This window comes from Chionomys nivalis, chromosome 10 (genome assembly GCF_950005125.1).
Source record: "Chionomys nivalis chromosome 10, mChiNiv1.1, whole genome shotgun sequence".
Lineage (NCBI taxonomy): Eukaryota > Metazoa > Chordata > Mammalia > Rodentia > Cricetidae > Chionomys > Chionomys nivalis.
In genome coordinates, this window is record NC_080095.1 from 17516885 (window position 1) to 17542299 (window position 25415).

The following is a 25415-nucleotide window of genomic DNA, read 5'->3' on the forward strand; positions in this document are numbered from 1 at the left end:
ATATATAAAAACTCCAATTAGATGCTAAAAGGATAAATAATCTAATCAATAAGTGAGCAAGGATCTGAATAGACTCTTTTCTTTCTTTCTTTTTCTTTCTTTCTTTCTTTCTTTCTTTCTTTCTTTCTTTCTTCTTCCTTCCTTCCTTTCTTCTTTTTGTTTTTGCTTGTTCATTTGTTTTTTTCTAGACAGGGCCCCATTGTATCTGGATGTTCTAGAACTAGCTCTTGTAGACCAGGCTGGCCTTGAACTCACAGAGATCTGCCTGCCTCTGCGTCCCGAGTATTGGGGTTAAAGACGTGCACCATTATGCCTGGCTTGAACAGATGCTTTCAAATAAAGAAATAAAAAATGGCCAATAGATTGAGGAAAAAACATTCAGCATCTTTAGTTATCAGAAAAGTGTGAATCAAAAGCAAGGTGAGCCCCTGTCTCACCTGAGTTGGAAAGGCCATTATAAAACTAACAAAACAAATGATTGGAACGGCACAGACACTACACAATCTGTGTGGCACCCCTGGGAACTCGGAGCTGTGAGCTAACCCTCCCCATTGCCTACACTTAGCCCTTCTTCCTCTTCCACGTTCTTACTGGTCACCTTCCTCCTACACCTTAATTAACAGCCCACCTTTGAGAAGTAGAAGGGTTTATTTTAGCCCACAGTGTCCAGGCTTCAGGCAGGCACTAGAAGCAACTGGTCACATGACAGTCAAGTGTAGAGAGAAATCAATGCATGTGTGCCTAGGACTCAGCTTCCCTACTCTAATGCAGTCCACGCCCCAAACCTAGGAATGGTACCGCCCATTTTCAGGCTGGGTCTTCCCATATCAATTAATGCGATCCAGATAATTCCTCATGGACATGCCCACAGGCCAGCCTGATCTAGGCAGTCCCTCCCTGAGACTCTCTCCCTGGGTGAGTCTTGGTTGACTCAGATAAATAATTGAAACTCACCTTCATAGTGGGCATGCATGATCAAAGTATCTCATAGACGTGTACTAACCTGTCATAATGAAGCCCACCATTTCGTATAGTTAATATACACTCAAAAGGGCAAAGGAAAACCCTTTTAAAATGAGAGAATTAGTTATTTAGAGAACAAACAGCAAGGCTTTGCCTTGTGAGGAGCATGTCCCACTGCCAAGTGGCTGGAGCCCTGGGAATTGTTTCTTAGGGTGGACAGAACTTGCCTTCTTCTGTATCCTCCAGCCATTGGTCTTGTCTGGAGCTGTTTCTCCACCCGTGCTTTCCAGCAAAGAGACCTGCTAGCCACAGGTGACTATCAGGTGCTTGAAATGTGAGCAGCCCGAACTGAAAGGTAAACATACACCGGTTTTCCAAGAGCGATTATTTCAGCAAAATCGAGATATTTAATTGCTCAGTGATGCTTGATCGTGATGTATGTTTTAAAGAAACTAAATCCAATGAAATCTATTATAGTTTTAAGAAATCTTGGGGCTGTTCAACTCCAGATTCACATTGTCCTCAAAGCTGTCTACTTGGGTTCCCTGGGCACCTGCTACTGGGTTGGGAGCCCTCTGGATGGGTTCCCATAGGCAAAGAGCTCAGCTCTGAGCCCTTCTGCCCTTTCTGAGTTCCTCTCATGTGGGGGCATGTGTGGGGTCCCTACACAAGCTGTGTGGGGCTAGTGAAGTGATATTTCATTTGTATTTTAATAAATAAAGCTTGCCTGAAGATCAGAATACAAAACAGCCTCTAGTCAGCCATACAGACCAGGCAGTGGTGGCACACACCTTTAATCCCAACAGCCAGTCCCACCATACGGGTAGACAATGGTGGTGTATGCCTTTAATCCCAGCACTAGAGAGGAATATAAGGCAGGATGAGAGAGGAACTCACTCTCTTTCAGTCTGAAGAGTTCATAGCGGTAAGGTCTCTCTAGGGTCTTGCCTGCTTTACTTTTCTGATCTGTAGCTTGAACTCCAATATCTGTCTCTGGGTTTTTATTATTCCTGCTGTGGCTTCCTGCTCATTCCTCTTTCAGGTTCCTTAGAAAAGTATGATTCCATCAAAACAGGCTCCAAAGATGTGGCGTCAGATACCCTGAAGTTTTCAGGACTGCTAGACCTAGTGACATGTAGGTACCAGCTGAGAGTCCTTTTCTTTCCTACTGGGCATCTGTCCATGCCCACAAAGATGCTTCCCCATCCTCAGCCTCCATGTCTTCTCTTTGTACGCAGAGACTCCCGACCCGCTCCCCATGCCTGTCTCCTTGCTGGACATTTCATTCCCAGGAGTCTCTGCATACTCTGCTCCAGGGTCTGGCCTTTGTTCCTGGGTGTTCCCAGCACCCAATATGGTGACGGACACACAGGCATGAGTGATTCTCTATGAACAGAAGAACAAATTACCTGACTGTAAGAGTGGGGACACATGCCATCATTCAGTTTTGTGACTGTGACAACTTTGAACTGGACAAAGTACACGTGATCACTCTTTTCTTACACAAGAGGAAATGGGGTTGCTGCGGTAGGACTGGCTCGGGATCATACAGTGTGCGGCAGCAAAGGAATGGCCATGTTTATAGCTTCCGTGACTGGGCACACATCACATCCTCTTAGCGTGTGTTGAGCCAAAACATGTGCCCTTTCTTTGGTTTGCACAAAAATCAGAGGTTTGGTCCTTTCTTACTCACCTTTTGTGGTCGAAGAGCCTGGGGCAGAAGGACACTCAGTCCCTTGCTGTGGCTGCACCTTCATGTCGGATGAGATCAGACCATGGCACTAGAGGATGGCTCCGTGGCTAAAAGCGCTTGCCCTGGAAGTCTGACAATATGAGTTCGATCCCTGGAATATCTGCAGAGAGCTGGATGCAGGGGGTGCGTCTGTGATCCCTTCCCTTCTGTGGGGAGAGGGGAAGGTGGGGTCAAGTCAGGAGACTCTGGTGTAAGGCCAGTTAGCTTGGAGTATGCAGCAGAGACACAAGAAGACTGTGCCTCATAAACAAGATGGAAGGAGCGAACCAACTCCCAAAGGATGTCCTTCTTCCTCCATGGGTACTGAGACAGCTGCACGTGTGTGCACTTGTCACACTGCCACAGACAGTGACACTGAGAATGTGACTGCTCCCAGGGGTAGCATTAGAAATTAAAAATAGATTCCAGCCCAGGTGCCCTTTCCCATGAGTTCTCAAGAGCCCTGGTCCTTGCTGCCAGGTTCTGGATGAGGCGGGGAAAGGGTCAGAAGGAAAAAAGGACCTGTCCATTGGTCCTTCCTGTATCTTTTCGCAGTTCACAGAAAGAGGACCATCAAGTACTGAATGAGAAGACTAACGGGAACGGTATCTGGCTTGGTTGCAGGGAGACTTGTTAGAGTCCCCCACTGATTCTTTTTGTCTGGCACCTATTACTGAACCTCCGCCAACCTTGGTTTTCTTATTTGCACGTCAGGGACATAAGTACAGAAGTCCCTTATGATCTCTCATCTTGCTTTCCACAGTTTCAGTCACCCACCGTCAACTACAGCCTGGAATTATCAGCTGGGAAGTTCAAGAAATGAAAGTCACCGGTTTTCAATTGCCCACCATTCTGACAGCGTGATGCAATCTTGCGCCTCCCTGCTGGGTCACGCCCGGGATGTGACTCATCTACCCCTCACTTCCAAGATGTACTCTCCAGCCACCATCCCTCATTGATCCACTTAAGAGAGAGAGAGGAAGAAACAGACAGACGAGAGAGAGAGAGAGAGAGAGAGAGAGAGAGAGAAAGAGAGAGAGAAAGAGAGAGAGAAAGAGAGAGAGAAAGAGAGACAGAGAAAACCACATTGACTTAAATCTTCAGTAATATATTATCATGTCCTATTTTATTATGTTATTATTAATCTCTTAGATTAAACTATTTATTTTAATTAATTAAATTAAGTTTTTTTTGTTTTTGTTTTTTTTTTTTTTAAATCATAGGTCTCAATTATAGAGACAGAATTTCTGTAGGTCTTGACACTATGCGCAGGCAACTCCTGGAGTTCTTGGAATATGACCCTTCGAGACAGGAGTTCCCTGTGCCCTGGCTGCAGGGCTGTCTCTGACACCCTCTTAACTTGAGACTGTCGTGCTTGACAGTGATTTGAGTGGCTCTATTCATGTGGAATCACAGTCTGCAGAGGTGACTCCTGTCACCCAGGGACTGTCAGGTGCCTGGGCTCCTTGCCATCTGGGAATTGTCCCCTTAGGGAGAAGGGCTGCAGTTGAGACTGCGCACACTGCAGTGATGCGCTCCTGGCCACACAGGGTGGCAGATCTGACCTGGGCACCAGCTGTCCCGCAGCCCGGCCCTCCTTCTGTTGGGCAGCTGTTCCTCCCAGCACAGCTGGGCCAACTGTCCCTCCTGTTCGACTGATTGCAGACACTTTGGAAAAACTTGCTGGTCAGATGGTTTGGGGTTTCCATAAGCTGGGACTTTTCCCCTCTTTTTTTTTCTAGATTATTATTTTACATCAATGAAAAGAATTTAATTCGTCACTAAGTGCTGGGGGAGAAAGAAGAATTTGACAAGGGCACCATGGCCCAAGAACAGTATGAAACTCAAAGTGAGCCTGGTGAAGGCCACTAGGCCAAGGGTCACTGCTACGGCTTCTGCACTGGTTGTTGGGTTCTGGGGCCATGTGGCCACTTGGCAAGTGTTCACAAGAAAATTATATGCCCTGACTCTGAAATTAGGGGTGAGAAGGTTTGAATCCTTAGGTTCCCCTGAAGTTCGTGTTGAGATAGATGTCATGAGTGCAATGAGATTAAGACAGAGGGCTTTCAAGGGGGGATTAAGTCTGAGGGCACCATCGTCTTGGGCACAATTAGTGCTCTTATTAAGGAACTTGAGACAGTGTCTACTTTCTTCCCCTTCTGACACACGAGGATCCACTGATGAGGGCTTGCCTTGGAACACAAGCGGCCAACACTGAATGTTCTGCCTGGCCTTGCACTCCCCAGCTAGAAGAACAAGAGAGCAGTTCCGAGGCTCAGATGTTTTGCCACAGTAGCAGGAGTATATGGCGGAGCGATGGTGTACTTTTTTAGGATCTAGACAGGAAGAACATGTGAGCACAAGAGGTTGATGGGGTCAGGGTGGATGGGACACCTACCTGTCCTGGCTGTTGGTGACATGTACTCTCAGCTCCAGACCTTGGAGGGAAAGGTAAGACTCTACAGTGACTTGACCATGGTTCGTGTGCCAACCAGTGTCCCTGATATGGTTCCGGCGCTCTGTGTGCCTGGGCAGTGCCAAGCAAACCTCAGGATGTGTGGTAGCTCATTCATGAAGATTGGAGGCTGGAGCGTTATGATTTTGAATCTTGTTCATGTGATAGGTTTTCTGGGAGGTTTGGGAAGGGGTGTTTTTTATACTGAGTTATCTTGCCCTCACCAAAGTGCCTGGTAACCACATCTCTGGGGAGTCTAACTCAGAAATCTGCCATATTGTTGGTCCTGTGTGTCTCCTTACCTTTGCTCATGCCGATGGGCTTGTTGGCATCCCTATGTCAGGGCACTTCCATGGCTGGAAGCTTGCTCTGTTTCTTCTATACCTAGTGCCATGTCTGAGCTCCTAAGTTTGCATAGAAGAATCTAGAACTACTGTTGGACAAATAACCCGTTCATGCAATGAAAATGAATTTGTTGGGGGAGGTGGCAAAGACTCTGGGACTAAATAAAAGAACCCACCATGATATACATGCTACTCAGGCTGAGTACCAGGCAGGGTTCCCATGTAACCAAGCCATTCCTTCCATGGTGAGAGCAGTGTTTAGTCATGGCGCCAACTGGGGGTGTCCACAGCCCTTGGATTTGGGTTTGCATATCATCTTCTGTGATCAGGAATACATTGGAAAGTGGAGGCCAGGGTTGGCAGATGAGGAGGTTGGATGGTGGTGTTTCCAGAGCCTATGAGAAGCAGGCTCTCCTCTAGTTGTCTTGATGTCTATCCTGCCCTCTCCTTTCCCCTGTGTGATGCTAGCTCATTCATGACGTCCACCCTATCTCCCAGTGTCTCCCACCTCATCCCAAGGCTCACACACGGCTCCTGCCCTGCTTGCTTGCCTGGGGTGGGATGAGGAGCCAGCTCTTGTTCTTCTCTGCCTGCGTTCACCCCTCCTCCCCTCAGGGCTGGGTCTTGGAGCTTGAGGAGGAGTTGGTCAAGCAGAGAAGATGGAACAGGGAAGTTGAGGCTCACAGAGGGCAGAGAACCCACGTTTGTTTCCTATTTGCCCAACACTGCAGAGCCAGGATGAACCAGGTGAAGTCAGAGATATCCATGGTTCATTTGAAACCCGCAGGGAGCAAGGCAGAGATTCTGGGAAGAGGCTTCCCTACTCTTTTATTGTAGAAGCCTCTAGCAGTGCTGAGGTGACCCAAATGACACACACTCAGGATTCCATAATGACAGAACACCCAGAAAAGCCCTGGAAGGGGAAAACCAGCACCTCTTTGCCCCCTGCCTCAGCTCCAGTCACTCTAGAGTAGTACTGTCCTAGTCTTGGGTCCAGCCATTTTCACTCCTCTGTAGCCCTTGGTTTAGAAGCTGAGGACAGGCTTGGGCCCACTTCTTCCTCCTCCATCTTGGTTCCCTCTATTTGACACTTGTTTTTTTTTTTCTAAGTCTTTATTTTATTTGTAACTGACACCTAATAGTCATGTGGCTGCATCTGTAGGGAGTGCACATATATCTTCTTCAGAGATACCGACTGGGGTAATTAGTATTCCATCACCTCAAACATTTATCATCTCTTGCTGGGGAAACAGTCAAAATCTCTTCCAGCTATTTTGAAATACATAGTACATGTTTTTGTTACTTTAAAAACTTTAAATGTGTTATACAATTTCCACACCATTTACATAATGAATTAGATTATGTAAGTGACACCATATATTTATATATAAGCATAGTCTACCTTTTCTTGTGAAGATCTTGTGTGTGTGTGTGGAGAAATGTACCCGGCATAAGTCACCCTGTGGTGGCGGATGGGCGTTCCTATCGCCACCGTCCACCTCCAGAAAACTCCCATCTTTCTGAGACGAAACTGTCCCCATTTAACACCAGTCCTGCCTTGTGTTCTCCCACCAGGGCCTGGGAACGCCATCCTCCTTCTTACCTCTGTGACCCTGGCTAACGGCCAGACTGTCCTCTAGCTCCCTCTTCCTGCAATGACCAGTGTCCAGCCTTCTGTAAGTCCACGGCTCTACTAGGAGGCCACCCACGGTGTGCCCAGGACCACACAGTGGCTGAGCTGAGTTCTGGAGGGTCCCACTGGGGATTGCTGGGACTTCACAAAGCCGCCGTGTTTCTGTCTTCCTGCTACTTCTGTATGTTCAGGTGTAAGAACTCAGGCGATGTGACAAGCAGTCAGAAAAATCCTCATGTTATAGGAGAGACATGTGTCCCAGTCTACAAGCTCTATTCCTCTGGCCAGCCACAGCGTGAATGTCTCTGTGCTCCCCGCATGGATACTTGACATGGAGGGGCTCCGGCTCTCCTTCCCAGCAGGCTCAGGACTAGTTTCTGCGGGGAGAGCGCCGGTTTATTCCTTTTACCATTTCTCTTGGAAGTGACCTTTTCCAGCCATGGCTAGGGTCACTTTGGGACAGCTGACCCTCGGCACTCCTGAGATGGTTTAGGAGCCCGCAGGCAGTGTTCTGCTTTGAGTAGCAAGATTCCTGGCTGGACATGAAAGGAAAAATTATAACAGCCCATTTTCTGCAGGCAGCTCACCCTTGATTCAGTGAGAATCAGAAGGAAGAGAAAGAAAAAAAAAACCATCTTCACCCTTCCATCCTTCCTTCTTATCCTATCCTATCAGCTGCCTTGCTCTGCTGAGGTTGGTGAGGCCCCAGGAGGGTCACGGGGTTCATGGAGCCTGAGCAGCTGTACATGAACATTCTGTAGAGCTCCATGTGGCTCAGTCTCCCTCCTTCAGCAGTGGAGTCTATGCACAGAGAGCCGGGGTTGTCTGTTCCAGGCAGCACAGTGCTCTGATTGAGGTCAGATCCGGCAGGATAGCACCTAGGCGCCGTCCCCCCCCCCTGCTGTTTGTCCCCCGTGGGCTGAGGGGCTGGACTTTGCCTGGACACGATGTTCTCTGTAACATCAAATGAGCTTGCACAACCACGTGACTATGCGGTGAGTAGACACTGAGTGTGTGGGCTCTAGCCAGGGTCAGGCCAGGTTATGCTGCAGTCCCACGCTGCACCCAAAGGGATCCTGAGCCAGCAGCAGCCCCCTCACCCACGAGTGACCCGACCGGGAAGCGCCTGGTGAGGCAGCCAAGGCTCGCTATGATTTATGGAGGGTGGCGGCCTCGGCATCCCATTGATACAGGGCTTTCTAACTGCTGCTCACTGGCCGGACTGCAGGCTCTTAGGCTGGCCCTGCCACTTCTGGGCTCAGTTCACACCTATTTTGAGCATTTTGATATTTTCCTAGGGACCGTGGGGAAGATGATTTATGTTTCTCTCCGCTCTCAGCCCTTCTATAGTGGCGGGCTTCTGGAAAGGATGGAAGAAGGCTCCAGATCTTGTCCGTGCTGGCTCTCTTTGCAGAGGTCAGGCAGAGCCCTCTGCAGCCCCTCTTGCTTAGATGTGAACTCTAGGACACCCGGCCCCCTAAATGGGTCTGCTGAGGCCGGCTTAAAAACATCCTCCAGCACAGCGATTTGTGTCTGCGTCCTGGCATTCCAGTGTCTCTCCATCTTAGAACAGCAATTCATCAGTTAGATGGAAACTGGTTTGAGGTAACTGAGAATGCTAACCTTCTACACTCATAAAAGAGATTTCAAAAGAGAGACTCCTCTTGGCCCTGGAGTCAGCCAACGCTGCCTGCTCTGCCCAAGGGCTGGGCCTGTAGCCTGCCATGTGGCTACGCAGCCACACCTGATGTGCAGGTCTGTGTGTGACTCTTGTTAAATGTTACGCAGGGATGATACATCAGAGGACCGGTGCCTACTTGAGCCTGGGGGTTGTTGGTGTGAGGAAGGGGTGGGGGGGGTGTGGTGGGGCAAGATTCTGGCATCTCCATCCAGATTTAAGGGTTCTTTATTGTTCCTGGCTGAGGTTGGAGCAGATGTGATAAGGCTTTTATGGAGGTCAGCACAACTACTATAGTAATGGGTGTCGTGATAATGGTAATGGAAGCCAAGGTGAGGGCTGGAAGCAGAAGTTGCCGTATGCTTTCAGCTTGGTATGTGAGGTATTTTAGGGAAGGTTTGAGGAGGTCCTGAAATGGAGCATGGGTGACCAAGGGTCTGACATAGAGAGATCAGGGTGTCTCACTGAGGGCTCCTGGCCTTGCCCTCAAGGGAGCAGAGCAGCCTTAGTGTGCATGTGTGTGCGCGCGCGCTCGCGAGTGCGTGCCAGTGAGTCCTGGATCTGTCTGTCTCCACATGGTTCTTATGGTAGTTTGAATAGGATTGGTCCCCATAGGCTCAGATATTTGAATGCCTGGTCATTAGGATGTCATGGTGTCTCTTCACAGCAATGGAACACAGTTTAAGATAGAAGTTGGTACCAGGAGTTGGGTACTGCTGTGACAGACCCGGCCATGCAACTTGTTGATGGAATATGGACTTTGGGACTTTGGATTAGGAAAGCAGGCAAATGGGTTAAGCCAGGCTTAATAGACCTTACTAGTAGAAGCATGGAAGACAGAGGTGCTGAGAGCAATGTAGTTTATGATAGCCCTGCTCAAGAGGTTTCAGAGGGGAAGAATATTAATTAGTGGTCTTAGAGACTGTTCTTGTGATATTTTGGCAAAGAATGTGGCTACATTATGCCCTTGTCCAAGCAAACCAATCTGCTCAAAGCTAAATTGAAGAGTTTTGGACTAATGGCATTGGCAGAGGAGATTTCAAGGCAGCCTAGTATTGACTCTGTCCTGCGGCTATTAGTGATGACTCTTCTGCAGATCTGTAAAGAATAGGAGCATGCTGAGTAAAGAGAAATTTTAGAGTACAATTCAAGAAGAGGAACGCTGGGGAGTGGAATGGAGCTAAGCCAAGTGCTCAAGGAGATAAAAAGGTTAAAGAAAAGCCTGATCCTAAATGGAATAAAGGGAGTGGTGACTTCAGGGCAAGACCTCAACCATCTATTGCTTCCAGCTTATGAAAAACAATAAAAATATCTCAAACAGTGAAGGAAATAATAGTATAAAGCTGATACAAATGTAATTGAATGAGGGGGACATGTTCCAGTCCCATCAAGGAGTAGAACTTGGCAGCTTCAGTCACATGGTTCTAGCTTAGAGTCAAGGATATAAGAAGCAGTTATAGAATCTCCCTTTGCAACCAAGGAAAGCACTGAGGTCAGGCAAGTGTCAAGGACGTCCCTGCATGGAGGCCCAGAGATGCCTTTGTATCTGAATCTGTGAAGGTGAAGCCTGGATTGTCCTAAAGATGCCAAGATGTTGGAGATGCCAGAACTGTGGGATACCTGCTGAGGAGAGCTGTAGACTGGGTGTAGAACCAGCCCAAGAGGGAGAAATGTATTACAGTCGACCAAGCTGGAAGAAGATGGAAATCTGAAGAACTCTTTGGCATCAGACATGGCGATGCGGAGTTTGGAGTTTGTTCTACTGGTTTTAGGTCTTGTGGTGGTCCAGTATTTCTTCCCTATGCTCCCTTTCTTACCTTTGGGAATGGTAATGTATATTCCGTGCCATTGTATATTGGAAGTATGTTATCTGCTTTTCAATTTTGATTTTACAAGGGATTACAGTAAGAGATTGCCATGAGTCTTAGAAGCTTTGAACTTTGAACTTTTAGACAGTTACAAATGATAGGGTCTTTTGAAGTTGTAAAGAATGCATTCTTGCGTTGTGCTATTTCTCCAAGTCCATGGGGGCCAGGGAGTGGAATGTGGTGGTTTGAATAGGAATGGCCCCTATGGGCTCATATATTTGAACAATTGGTCATAAGGGAGTGAGTGGTGCTGCTTGAGAGGGATAAGGAGGTGTGGCCTTGTTAGAATAAGTGTGTCACTGGGGGTGGGCTTTGGGGTTTCAAATGTTTAATCCAGGCCAACTGGGCCTTTCTCTTTCTCCTTCCCGCTGCCTGTGGATCTGGATGTAGAACTCTCAGCTCCTCTAGCACAAGTCTGCCTGCATGCTGCCATATTCCCACTATGCTGATAACGGACTAACCTCGAGCCTATAAGCCAGTCCCAGTTAAATGCTTTCCTTTATATGAGTTACTGTGGTCACGGCATCTCTGCACAGCAACAGGACACAGACTAGAACAGTTCTGAATGTCGCAGCAGTTAAGCAGCAACTGGTCAATAAGATGTTTGGCTGAGGTTGCTCTAGAAAGGCTCTCAGGGGACCAGCAGCCTCCCAGCTTAGCTGGAGTGCAGAAAACATGGTGTGTGGGCTGTGTCACACAGTGGAGCCCAGCAGCTGGAACTACTTCTGTGTCCCTGAGCAAGCAAGTGGTTGGCAGTTTTGAAATGGTGCAGGAAAACATGAAAGAACAGGGAATGGGCAGGCAGGGACCGCACTGGAGTGCTGTGTGATCCAGACAGAGGTGGGAGGCTCCTATCAAGTCTGGTTCTGACCCTCTGCAGAGCTTGCTCCAGGTAGCAAGGCCTCAGGAATTCCCAGGGTTCTGGGGATCAGCAGAAGGGAATCACTGCCCAGGGAGTGTACAGAAGACAAAAAGGAGAGATAGCCTAGATAATCAGCTGCCGAACCAAAATCCCTCCTATGTTATGGAGGTGGAAAATGAGATGCTGAGCACTCAAGATTTTTCAGAGATTTCCAGATCCACTGAGAAGGTAGCAGTGGGGTCGTCTTATGCTGTTGTCTTTGTCTTCAGATCCACCTTCTTAAGTGTCAATTATCAAAAATATTAAAGGAAAAATTCCCCAAATAAAGAATTCATGTTTTAAATCTCATTACAGCTTTAAGTGGAGTGATGAAATCTCGATCCGTCCCTCTGTCTCTTGCATGGGACATAGGTCACTCTTTACCTTGTGTAACCCACATTATATACTCTACCACCTTGCTGGTTTTGTGGCCGTCTTTGTCCTTAGACTGACAATTGACTATCCCAGTGTTAATTCAAACAATCAAACTATAACTTTTTCTTAATAATGACTGTAGCATGCAAGAATGATTGTTTTAAGACCATTGTTAATTATTGCTAATAATCTCTTGTAGTGAGTTTATAAATTCAACTTTATAATATATATTATACATATTGGAAAAATCAATATATTATATAGGGTCTCAGTGTATGTAGTTACTTTCTGGAGGGTCCTGGAAGTATTATCCCATGGGTTTGTGGGGTCCCCTGAGAAGTGTCACCTTTTCCTGCTCAGAAGTTTCACTTCTTTCCTGTGAAATGACACTTCCTTGTGAACCTCGTGACACAGGCTAGCTACCTCCTTTCCGCTCTGCAAAGATGGTTGCGTTGCTTCCTTAGTGTTGGCTTTCACAGGGACAGAGTGCTTGTATCTGTTATTGTGCACTCTTTTGAAGCAAGGGACCTTTTTAAAGGAAACATTTAGTATTTTCGAGAACCTTATACATTAATTCTGTATTTATGTTATTTCTATCCCCCCTCTCCCCTTCCAACTCCTCCTGTGCCCCCCAAATTAACCTCTTAATTATTATTACTGCAAATGTGCATAGTATATATAACACTGATTGAGTCCGTTTAGTATTGCTCCTTTTATTATTACATCTGTTCGGTGTTGACCAGCTGGATTTGGATAAGCTGGGGGGCAGAGCTTTCCCTGAGAAGATGGATTCTTTCTCTCTTGCCCCTCCCCTTTTCTAAGCAGCCATTTGTTGTCTATAGCTATTTAACTTATGTAATTTCCACTCTCTGTGTGTTGGTGTTGTCATTGTTCATGTCTTGTTTAGGAACCCATACTGTTGAGATTTCATGGGCACAGCATACCTGCCATGTCTAGAAGACACTAGCTAGCTAGCAATGGATGTCCTGATCTTTTGGCTTTTAGTGTCTTTCTGTCTTTCTGTGATTTTGCCTGAACCTTAGGTGTAATGGTTGCATTATAGTTGTATCAGTTGGAGCTGGCCACCCCGTGGTCACTCATTCTCTGCATTTTATCTCAGCAATGGACTTTTAAGCCGGTGTGAGTCTGAGCTGCTGACATGTGTGGTTCAGAGACCCAGAAATGTCTGTCGAAACCACAGCTACTCCTCACAGCCGCAAACTGGTGACCATGCCTTTCCCAACAGCGCCGGTGCAACCCAGCTATGTACGAAGCCCAGCCCACTCTCCCCGGGGGTTCAGAGTGTATTCTGACCTTAATCCACCTCTTTGGTAAGATTTATTAATTACCGTACTGGAAACAGCAGTGTGCCAAGAAGTTCAAAGCATCTTCTAGCCTTAACCCATTAATCCCATTAGCATCCCAGAACGATTGGGAAGGCTCTGGGTGGGTCCTGTGATTCCTAACCACTCTGCCGCTGTGTATTCGGGAGTCCAAAGCTTGGCCGGGATGTCCTCGGTGAGTCAACTTGAGTCTGGAAGAGGAGCTGAATTTCTCAACTCAGGCCAAGGGCCGTGCTGCCAGGGCAGACTTCCTCCCTCACAAAACAGCCATTGTCCACGCCTCCAAAGATGCGCCCATCCTCAACACAAGCAGATGTCAGAAGCCCGGCACCAGCAGCCTTAGCCGCATCATCAGTAACCCCAGCCCCTTCATCTTTAGAGCATCTCCCTTCTCTGAGGTCTCCTTGCCCCAAACACCTCTCCCCCAACCCCCACCTCCCCCCCCCCGCACAGACGGCTTAGCTTCGGAGCCGAGGTTGTATGCATCACCTGCTCCGGGTGTGCCACAACTGTGCGGTCCCCGAGGGGGGCACCTACCAGGCAGGGCTTCTCTCTGGGGTGCTGGGAAGAGACCCATTGCCTGCGGTAGCCAGACAAGGAGAAAACAAGATGTTCCTTCTTCTGCCTGCATTGCCCTTGGCCTCAGGGCTCCGCATTGTTTTCAATCTTCAGCCTAAGTTTTGTCCAAGAACTTGGTGAAGCTAGAGAAGATATATTTTTTTGGTGTGTGTGTGTGTGTGTGTAAACAAGAGCACTTTTCTGGCCAGATGTTTTATTTTGTCCTGGTCTTTCTGGGCTGAGCCATCGAGCTGTCTTGCTGGGGCTGAATAAATCTTTGTTTTATGGCTTCTTTGGTCTTTTTACAACCAAAGGCTCCGGGAAGAATCAATTTGCCATCCTTCTGGTGTTGACCTTGAGCGACCTCTCAAATGCACCATGCGCTAACTAGTCTTGAGATGCCCTTGGAACTGAACTGAAACCAGACTGGCAGAGTCCCAGGTGTGGTGTTGGCGGCACGGAACCATGGCCAGGGTGTAATCCACCAGGTGCAGCGTATCTCAGCGGCACCCCACTAAGAACCGAAGGCATCTCATCTTCATCCGTGGTGACTAGGGGTGCCTTAGCAAAGTGACCAAGATTATGGTGGCTGTTGTCCTTTTAGCTCCAGCCTGCTTTTAAACACATGAAAAGTGGGACCTCAGGATGACCTCCTACTGTCTGGGAACTGTTCCTACAATGGGTGATGTTTGGAGCAGCCGCAGCCGTGGGTAGAAGCATGATGTGTGGTAGAAGCCTGCGTGGTTCAGAGGGCAGAGGCTCGCTCTAGCTATCTGAGCCATGGAGCCCGGCAAAGGGACAACCTTGTGAACGGTGGCGAGTGATCCAGCCGTGGACAACTGTACAGGACTGTAAGTGCTGGAATAGAGAAATAGAACCTAGGTCTGTTTCTCCAATAGCTTTCCATGCCCAGCGAGGAAAAGGGCCTATTGCTCAATCTTGAAAGCTGTGTTCTAGCCCCTGTGACTTACCAGACCGCAGAGCTGGGTGTGAGCCAGATGTCAGGATGCAGCAGGGGTACGATCACTCCCTGCCTATCTCCATGTGCCCCCAACCTGCCTTCAGTGCCAACCAGATGGGGCCCTGCTGTGCCCTCCCATCATTTGCTGCTTCTGCTGAGTTATTAAGCAGCGGGTGGCTCTGCCCACCGCCTGGTGATACGCACAGAGGATAGTGCCTTCTCTCCCTCTGCATCCTGGGGAACTTACTGTTCACTGATTTATGATGAAGAGTTAGAACTACCTGCTTCCTCCTCAGACTCCTCCGAGCATTCACTGGAAACATCTGAGACGAGACTTTGGTGGAGGAGGGGGCATTAGAGTGCAAATAACATCTAACAGCTAAAAACTGTACTATGGGTTGACTTTAGGTGTGTTCATGATGGAGTGCGGCCATTATCACTATTTAGTTTCAGACATTTTTCGTTGTCCCCAAAGGCCTTAACCATCACATAGTCATGCTCTTCTAGCCCCCAGAAGCTACTGACCTACTTTCTTCCTCGCAGCTTTGCCTATTGGGGAATTTTGTGTAAGTTGAATTCAGTTGCAATTGTCTTCTTTCTTCTGGCTTCTTTCTCTAAGCCTTGAGTTCCCAAGGCTCATTTCTGCAGTGGGCTGTGTCCCTGGTGATGGCCATGGAGTCTTCAGTACCTTCCTACATGTACTTTTTTTAGATTTGGTTTGCCTCATGTGGTCCTTGCAGCACCCGATGAGCTCCCATTGCTCTTGTCTGATTTGATAGTGTGGTGGTTTGAGTAAGAATGGCCCCATAAACTCCTATGTTTTAAGGCTTACTCATCAGGGAATGGCACTACTTGAGAAGAATTAGGAGGTGTGGCTTTGTTGAAGAGGTTGTCACCAGGAGTGGTGAACTTTAAGGTTTCAAAAGCCTACTCCAGGCCCAGTGTCTGTCTCTTAAGCAGAGGATCAGGATATAGCGCTCAGCTACTCTCCAGTGCCACGTGTGTGGTTGTGCTCACTGCCATGATGATAACGACTAGGCCACTGAAACTGTAAGCCAGCCCCCAGTTAAATGCTTTTTCTTATGAGAGTTGCCTTGGCCATGGCGTCTCTCCACAACAATGTGACAGTGACGGAAACAGAGACCAGGGAACTCAAGGGCAACGGTCAAGTGTGTGGTGTCATTTGGCTGGTAAAAGGTAACTTGAAGATATTGAAAGAGTTTCATTCTTGCATCAGGGCTGCCCTTCTGTGAGGCTCCTGGTTTATAATAGAGGGTATTAATGGTAGTTATCCCCTCATTTACAGCCCTGTTGGACCAGCTTTAGTCCATCAAGCACACATAGTGATATCCGTGTGTTGTGCATGTTAAGATGTGTGTGTTGGTTTTCTCATTGATGTGACAAAAATGCCTGACCTAGGAAGCTTGAGGAGGGGAGGTTTTTTCTGGCTTGTGGTTTGAAGGCACTATCCATCATGTAATGGAGACAGAAGCATCTCTGGCTGTGGGCAGGAGTATGAACTAGCTGGTCAGGACAAGAGCAGTTCTGGCTGTGGGGCAGGAGTGTGAAGTAGCTGATCAGGACAAGAACAACTCTGTGGGGCAGGAGTGTGAAGTGGTTGGTCACAACAAGAGCAGCTCTGGCTGTGAGCAGGAGTGAGTGTGAAGTGGCTGGTCACAAGAGTAGCTCTGGTTGTGAGCAGGAGTGAGTGTGAAGTGGCTAGTCACAAGAGTAGCTCTGGCTGAGGGCAGGAGTGTGAAGTGGCTGATCATGACAAGAGCAGCTCTGGCTGTGGGCAGAAGTGTGAAGTGGCTGATCACATTGCATCCTCAGGAAGGAAGCAGAGCGAAAGGTGCTGGTTCTTGGTTCTATTTCTCCTCTCTTCCCTTTGTTAAGTTTGTAGTCCAGCCCACATTCAGGCTGGGTCTTCCTTCCTTCCTTCCTTCCTTCCTTCCTTCCTTCCTTCCTTCCTTCCTTCCTTTCTTTTTTTCCTTACAGCCCTCTGGAAACGTGTCCCAGACATACCCGGAAGTGTGTCTTCTGATTCTAAAGCCTATCGAACTGAAATTCAAGATCACAAGTCCATTCCTTGTCAACTTGACTTGAAAACAGTCTGAAATCATGGTGCCTAAAATATCTCAGGTTCACTCCCATTGCAAAGTGCATTTGGTCCACCTCAGAACTCCTAAGAGTTCCAATATTAATCACAAGTGTTACATTCAAAGTCTTTTCTGAGACTTCAGCAAACTTTTAACCACGAGCCCCTGAAAAAAAAAAAAAGCATTACAAATTCCACTGTACAATGGTACAGAATAAGCATTCTCGTCCAGAAAGGAAGCTATTAGGAGAAAGCAAGGAAAGATTAGCTCAAAGCAAGACTGAAACCAAGAATGGCTAACATCAAGCCCTTCAGTTCTCTGTCCAGCATACGGGCCATGTTCCAGTGGACTCAGGCAGCCCCGCCCTCCAAGCTCCACTGATTACAGCACACATACATAGCCTTTTTCTTTGGCTGTTCTCATGCTCTGCCTGCATCTTGGTGAACACCTCACAGCCCTGGCATCTCCATCCCTGGGGTCACCATTGCAACCTAGGCTTTACTTTCCCAATGTCATCCAGTGGCCACTCAAGGCCTTCCTGTAGGGAATCAGATGCCACTGTCCTCTGCTTGGCATCTGTCACTATCTGGACACAGCCTCCATGAGACCCTCACCCTAGCAGCTTTCATGCCCGCGAAACCAGTTGTCCCAGGTGCAGTACTGCCATGCTCTGTCGACAGGCTGAGACGTGGTCTGGCCTCCGTGGACCACTGTTACAGCGACTTCTGTGTGCCTTGGAGGCTAACCCTGGGGGAAATACTTCTTAAGTTGGCCATTTTGGGGTGGAGGATCCCTAGGGTGGTAGTCTCAGTTCAGACTACCTGGGGAAGGGTCTTTTCACCATTTCCCCCCTTTTCAGTGCCCACTGCCAATTTTCTTTTCTGTTATCTTGTATAACTTTACAATTTGACTCAATTTTGAAAATTCACTTGATCCTTAGACTTTTAGCTAAGTTTTTTCATATGATATATTTTGATAATTTTTTTCCTCCCCCAATGCCTCCCAGATTCTTTCTACAGCTTTACTCACCCAATTTTATGTTCTTTTTCTCTTTTAAACACAAAACCAAACCAAAACCCATAAAAACACAAAAATGAAAATCAAAACAAACAAAAGATCAAAAAGACAAAAAAATGCCCAAACAAAACAAATTGTATTACAAAGCAGAGCTATAGTAATAAAAATACCGTTGTATTGGCATAAAAAGACCTGCTGATCAATGGAATTGAATTGAAGACTCAGATATAATTCCACACACTTACAGATACCTGAAGGTATCTGTACACACTGAAGAGATGCAACAGTGCAACTAATGGTGCTGCTCAAACTGGCTGGCTGCATGCATCAGAATGAAAAGGTCCATATCGTCACAGTGCACACAAATGGATGGCAATGGATCCAGATGGATCATCATAAGATCAGATTCCCTGACAGAAAAAAAGGTAAAGAGGCTTGAGCTCACTGGTATAGGAAAAGGACGCTGATAGCATAGATGTTAAGGCAACAATTGATAAACAGGATCTCGTGGAGCTAAAAAGCTTCTGCTGTGCAAAAGATTTCACAGGCCCAGCAAAGTGGAAGCCCCCAGTTGTCCTTTAATGGTCACAAGTGTTTATCTGAATCTTCTCGGACTGTAACTTTAAGCTGGTTCATGCTCTTTTCCTTGGCAAATGGTACATTTTCTTATCTTTCTGTTTCATTTGCTGTTCATTCTCACTATAAATTGAAACATTAGCAGTCAACAATAATCATGCCATGTCCTGAACGCTCTAGCTCCCTGAGATTGTCCCCACCAAAGAAACAAGGCCTGTGAACTCAGACTTTCTTGAGTTTCTTTGAGAGAATGTGACACAGATGGCCTCTAGCCCAGGTTCTGATAGAGCCTTTGGTTTCTTCTGACTCCCCATGAGCCAGGTCTCCACTGCCCACTCCTGCCAACACGGCCCACTGAGTTCTGCTTGCATAATTCTAGGGCTCCAGATTCTTCCCTGGCCCTGCTCCATAGACTTCCAAACACATGGATAGGTAGATCACAGCAGCAACTCCACTTCCTGCGCCAGCTTTCTCGGTCAGCTGTTTCTCTTGTTGCTATGGCGAAAGCCTGACAACAGAAACTTAAGAAAGAACACTATTGTATCTCGCAGTTTGAAGGGGCAACCCACTGTGGTGGGAAAGGTGGTAAGGCAGCTGGAGCTTTGGTGGCAAGAACACGAGGCCGCTGGTCACATCATTGTGTCTGTAGTCGGGAAGCAGAGAGAGACAGATGTTGATGTTTTTTTAAGCTTTCTCACTTTTATTCAATATTGGATCCCAGTTTATAAGATTCAGGGTGATTCTTCACTTCTCAGTGACACCTCTCTGGAAATGCACCCTCAAACACTCCCAGTCACAATACTCTTTGAGGCAGTCCTATAGACCATCAAGTTGGTAGCCAAGATGAACCGTCACAATGGGTATTTTTAATTGTAAAAACTAGACCTGCTGTTTTAGTCGTCTTTCTGTTGTTGTAACAAAATATCTGAGACTGGATACTTTATAAATAATGGAGCTTAATTTGTCTCCTGGGTCTGGCGGCTGAGAAATAGGAACGTGGCGCTGGAATCTGGCAGGGCCCGCTCTCTGTTACGCTGTGGCAGAGAGAATCACCTGGTGAGAGGGAGCAGGTTGTGCCAGTTCAAGTCTGTTGTTCTCTTTTGATTAAGCCATCAGTCTCACCACCGGAGCCCCACTCCGGTGACCTGATCCAGCCCTCATCACCTCCTCCAAAGGGCTCGGCTTCCAATGCCTTCATCAGATGCATTTATGATTAAGTTCCTAGTCCATGCCATTGGGGGAACATATTTGACCATAACACCTACTTATAAGGATTCAGATAAATCAAATGTAAAATAAAATAAAATTTATTATAAAAGTAGAAAAAGAGGAAACATAGAAAATAGAATTGGAAAATGGAAAATTAAATAGAAAAACTAATAGAGATTTAATTTGAGGGGATAGTGTGGGTGATGTCCGACAACCACATCAGCATCACTTGGTGGAAGAACAGTAATTGTTTTTGAAGATTTATTGTTATTTATGTGTATATCAGTGTGGGTGTGCATCGTGTGTGTGCCATGCCCAGGGAGGCTGGAAGAGGTGTTGGAATCCCTGGAGCTAGAGTTACAGCTGCTGGACATGGTGTCGGAAACCGAACTTGGGTCCTCTGGAGGAGCAGCTGGCCTTCTTAACTTCTCTACCTCATTGTCTGTCCTGCCGTGAGAAACAGTGATTCTGAGGAACCCAACAAAGCCGGATAATGTTGGTGCATGAAACTTGCCTGGTGTTGGAATAGCCTTGGGAGGGTTTCTGTGTCCGATGGGTCCATGTGGAGCCCTGTTTCCAGGCAAGCTGCTCACAAGAGCTTCCAACCACAGAGTTCAAAAAGAGGAACGTGGCACCCGCTGGGATTTTCAGTTTCTGGATTCCAGGACCTTGCTCAATGCATGTCTAAATCCCTTGCCATGAAATTCTCCTATCACCCTCTGAGGCAGATGTTTCTAACTTTGCTGCATAGTTGAGATTCTGTGGCAAGATGCCCACCCCACTAATACAGAGGCTGCAACCCGCACGCAGCATCTTGACCCTTCACCCGTGTGTTGCCCCGCAGCTTTGCAACTTCCTCCCTGCATGAAGCAGGTACACTCATCTGTCCTCATAACTCACAGATAACTACTCAGAGACAGCCTCCTGGCCAGTCTCCCCAGAGGTCTTAGACTCATTTCCTGTTGCTGTGATAAAGCTCTCTGACAAAAGCAACTTCAGAGTAGGTTTATTGTAGCTCACAGTTTGTCCTGGTTCACTTTCTGTTGCTTGATAACAACCGTGACTAAACCCTGGAGGAAAGGGTTTCTTAGGCTTACGCATCCCGATCACAGCCCATCACTGAAGAAAAGTCAGTGCGGGAACTCAAGCAAGAAGAGTTAGGAGCCATGGAGGAAATCTGCTTACTGGCTTGTTCATCATGGCTTGCTCAGCTTGCTTCCTTACACAACCCAAGACTACCTGTTCACAGTGGGCTTGGCCCCTCTACACCAATCAGTAATCAAAAAAAAAAAATGCCCCCACAGATGTGCCTACAGAGCAATCAAATGGAGGCATTTTCTCAGTTGATATTCCCTCTTCCTGGATGGCCGTAGATTGTGTCAGGTTGATAGAAAACTAACCCACACCCAGTTCATGACATAGTGCCTTGTGGCAGGAAGTCAAAGCAACAGGAGCACTGAGCAGCTCATCCCACTGCATGCACAGTCTAGAAGCAGAGGAAGATACATGCTCAGCTCGGCCTCAGATAGTTGAGGATCTCATGTCTAGAGAACAGTTTCACTCACAGTCAAAATAAGCCTACCTATATTAATTAACTCAATAGTCCCTCAGTAGCCCCTTTCTCCAAGTGACTTTGGATTAATTGTCAAGTGGTCAACACCACTTCCTTTCCTATTAAAGTTACTAAAATAGATCCATTTCCCCAATTTCTCCAATTTCCCCAATATAGTTGCATATTCTTTCCAGCCTGAGAAGACAGGTACCTACTTGGAAAATGCACAGGGGTATCATTTTATACCTAGCTAAACTGACATTATGAATATATAGATATGCAAGAAGTCAGGAAACTGGTTAGTATAATTTTAGCCAACTTGGGACTGAAAGACAAAAATCAGCTCCAAACATTGACTCCACATAACTCCAAGGTTGAGCCATACTGTGAAGGAAACTCCAGGGAAGAGAGAAAGTGGACTGTGTGGGGTGGAAGGGAGAGGGGCTGAGGCGGCAGCTTTCCGCGAGGAGAGCTAGTTCTGTGGCACCAGTTGAAGGACTCCAGCTTGGGTCCTACTGCCAGCATGGGATTGAACGTGTGTGTGTGTGTCACACAGCTGAATGTGAGAGTACATGTGACCTCTCTTCTGGCCAGTGTTGTTTCCATTGCACTGTTGGAAAGAAGAGGTGGTAGGATCAAACATATTGTTTGCTTTCTATCGTGTTAATGATTTCCAGAATTAGTTCTTTGGTTTCTCTGAGATCCTGCTGGCCCATTTCTCAGATCTGTGTACTCATCCCGTACAGAAGCTCCTGATTGCTTGTTTTTAGAAGTTCATCCTTGTTTTCTTTCCATGTATTATTTGTTGGTTGCTGTCCTGTATTCTGCTATGGCTAATTCTACTGTCTAGAGAGTTTGTATATTTTTCTTTCTGTTTTCTTTTTTTTTTTTCCTACTGATGCTTAGTTTTTGCTGCTCTCAGCTCTGTGCAGACTCAGGGCTAAGACCCTCCTCTCAATCCCTCCTCAGCACCCGCCACCTTTCTGTGTTCCCACCTCATTCACGCTGGCTTCTTTCCTTGACATCGCCCTGTCTAGTCTCTACCCCTTAGTGTGTCAGCTGTTGAATCCTGGCAGCCTGTTCTGTGCCTTGCTGGCATGCTCTTGAGATCTCCACTTAGCCTAAGACCCCGCTGTAGGCTGCTGCAAAGGTTTGGTTGTCTTTGGGACAACTGAGGTCAGAGTGACTAGAGAGTTTCCAGGCCCTTCCATCCCACCCACATAAGCCGCCTTTTGGCAGTCTGAGCGGGAGCAGCAGCTGACTACAGAGGCTGTGCCTTAGCACAGCAAGAAGACCAGGATGGAGCAGGCCTGGCAGTGTGGAAAGGGTGTTGGCCCATTCTGGAGGATGGATTCCTAGGAGGGTTCTTTTCGGGATGCTGCTCCGGGAGGAATGGGAATGTGGGGGAGAGAAAGGAATGCTCATTCAGGAATGAACTGTGGTTTCTGGGGGCAAGGTCAGACAGAGCCACCCCCTGCTTTTCTGGAAGCCACCTAGGGATAGGGACCCATCCAAAAGGGACAGTCTGTGTGTCAGCTTTGTCTGGTTTGGAACCCAAATGGCATGTACTTCAGTCTTCTTTTCGGCATCTTGGAGGAAAAACAGTATTATTTTATCATGGTTGACCCCTTGTCTGTCACTGTATATCTCTGCTTTCCTAGGAAGGCTGGGGAGGAGGACCTCAGCAAGGTCAGACAGCCAAAGATGCTGGCTAGTTTTATGTCAACTCAACACAAGCTAGAATAATCTGAAAGGACGGAACCTCAATTGAGAAAATGCTTCCATAAAATCAGGCTGTAGGGCATTTTTTAATATTAGTGATTGGTGGGGGAGGGCCTATTCCTGGACTGCTTGTCCTTGGGCTCCACAAGAAAGCAGGATGAGCAAACCATGAGGAACAAGCCAGTAAGCAGCGCTCCTTCATAGCCTCTGCATCAGCTCCTGCCTCCAGGACCCTGCCTTGTTTGAGTTCCTGTCCTGACTTCTTTGATGAAGAACAGCAACCTGGAAGTGTAAGCCAAGTAAACCCTGTCCTCCCCAACTTGCTTTTTGGTCAGAGTGTTTCATCATATCAACAGAAACCCTGACTAAGACAATGTCCCCTTGTGCCTCACTGATCTCCCCCTTTTCTGTGCAGCTGGAGGATGACATCTGTGATGTCACGGGCCACCTTTCATAGCTTCCTAAAGTTCGCACTGGTGTGGTCACTTCCAGCAGGAGAGCTGCCTTTGCCTCTGTCTGAGGGTTGTTTCATCCTGTGCTGGTCACACCAAGCTCACCTCTGGGGTCAGGCTTTGTCTTGTGGGCTGGTCATTTCTCTCTAAGCAGAGGCAGCCTCCTATGGTTACCAAAAGTTGAAGGGTCACCTCGTTTAGATCAGTCTGATGGACCAGGCAGGCATCTGGTTCCAGGGTCCCAGGAAGGTGCCCAAGAGGAAGTCATTTTGAGGGGTGCTTTCTTGAACCAACAGCGGTTATCTTTGTGCACAGTTGTGGAACAGGGCATTAGAACCAATTAAATCCTTTTTGGCAGATGCAGATTTGTGAAAATCTTATTTTTAAGACTTCCTACCATGCCAGTTCAGCTCAGGGACACCTGTGCGCCCACGGGTTTGGAGCTATACACTGGAGTCTGGCTCAGTAGTGGGCACACGAATGAAGACAATGACTATGTCTCTTCCAGAATCAGTGGGGGAGAGGCAGTGCCCTCTGAACTGCATGCTCAACAGTTAGCAAATCTGTTCTGCTGCAGGCCCAGTGCAGGCAACCTGAGTTCTGTGACAACGTAGTAGCAATGACTGTGCCGTGCCCAGGAGACAGCACTTCATAGCCCTTCTCCCTATCTTGAAGCTTTTACGTTCTTCCTTCCCCTTCTTCTGCGACATTCCTTGCATCTTTGGAGAGGTAATATAGATGTCCATTTAGGGCTGAGCACTCTGTAATCACAGATCTTAGTTGTAGATGCCCTGTATCAGGCTGAGGAGATTTCCTCAAATTTTATGAGACAGGGTTTCTGTGTGTAGCTTTGGAGCCTGTTCTGGAACTAGCTCTGTAGAGCAGGCTAGCCTCGAACTCACAGAGATCCTCCTGCCTCTGCCTCCCAAGTGCTCTGATTAAAGGTGCACATCACCACCATCTGGCTTGTGAGGGTAGTTTTAAGAAATGAGATGTCAAATCTTGCCAGAGGAGTCTCCTGCACGTATGGAGAAGCCCCCTACTTTCCCTTCATGTTGTCAGTATATCTAATGGCGTTGTTTGGTTCTCAAATGTAAAATCAACCTCCCATTCCTTTAAGAATCCCCTTCAGCCACAGCATACAATCAGTCCTGAATTCTGTTGCCCTTGATATGTGAAAAGTTTGCTAAACATATTCATAGTTATGTTCATGATCCACTTCATAATTCTTCCAATGCGAATGTAATGGTTGGTTTTAACGAACTGGTTGACATAGTCTAGAATAACCCTGGTAGGAGTATCAATGAGGGACTGTCTAGATCCCGTGGGCATGTCTGTTGCAGACGATCTTGATTATGTTATTGATGTGAGAAGCCCAGCCCACTGTGGGCAGCACTGTTCCCTGAGTCCGGGTCTCAGACTGTATGTAAAAGTGGAGAGAGGAAGCTGCACAGTTAGCAGCATGAATGCGTTCAGACACTTTGCTCTTGACGGTGGAAGGTTTAGGCCCAGATGCTTCAAGTTCCTGCCTTGATTCTCTGCTTTTATAGACTGTAACCTGGAATTGTGGGCTAAGATAAACCATTTCTTCCCTAGGCAACTCTTTGTTGAGCTATTTTGTTTTTTAAATTGCAGAAGTACAAACAACTAGGACCACAGTGTCTGGCTGCAGCCTCTGAGCTAGCTTTTCGGGTTTCTGGAAAAACTTGGGAAAAATTAGTTTTGTTTCTTTCTCAAACGATTGATGGAATTGTCCAGTTGAGTATGCGGGTTTGGGATTGTCTCTGTGACATGGTTTTCTAAGTACAAATTCAATTTCTTTAATAGACACAATGCAGGGAAGCTCTTATGATCTGTCCATTATTCTATTAAAACATTTATTATGTGTATGACTGTCTGTCTGTCTATCTGTTTGTATGTACGTATGTATGTATGTATGTATGCTACCCACCTGCAGAGGCCTCAAGGGTTATAGTT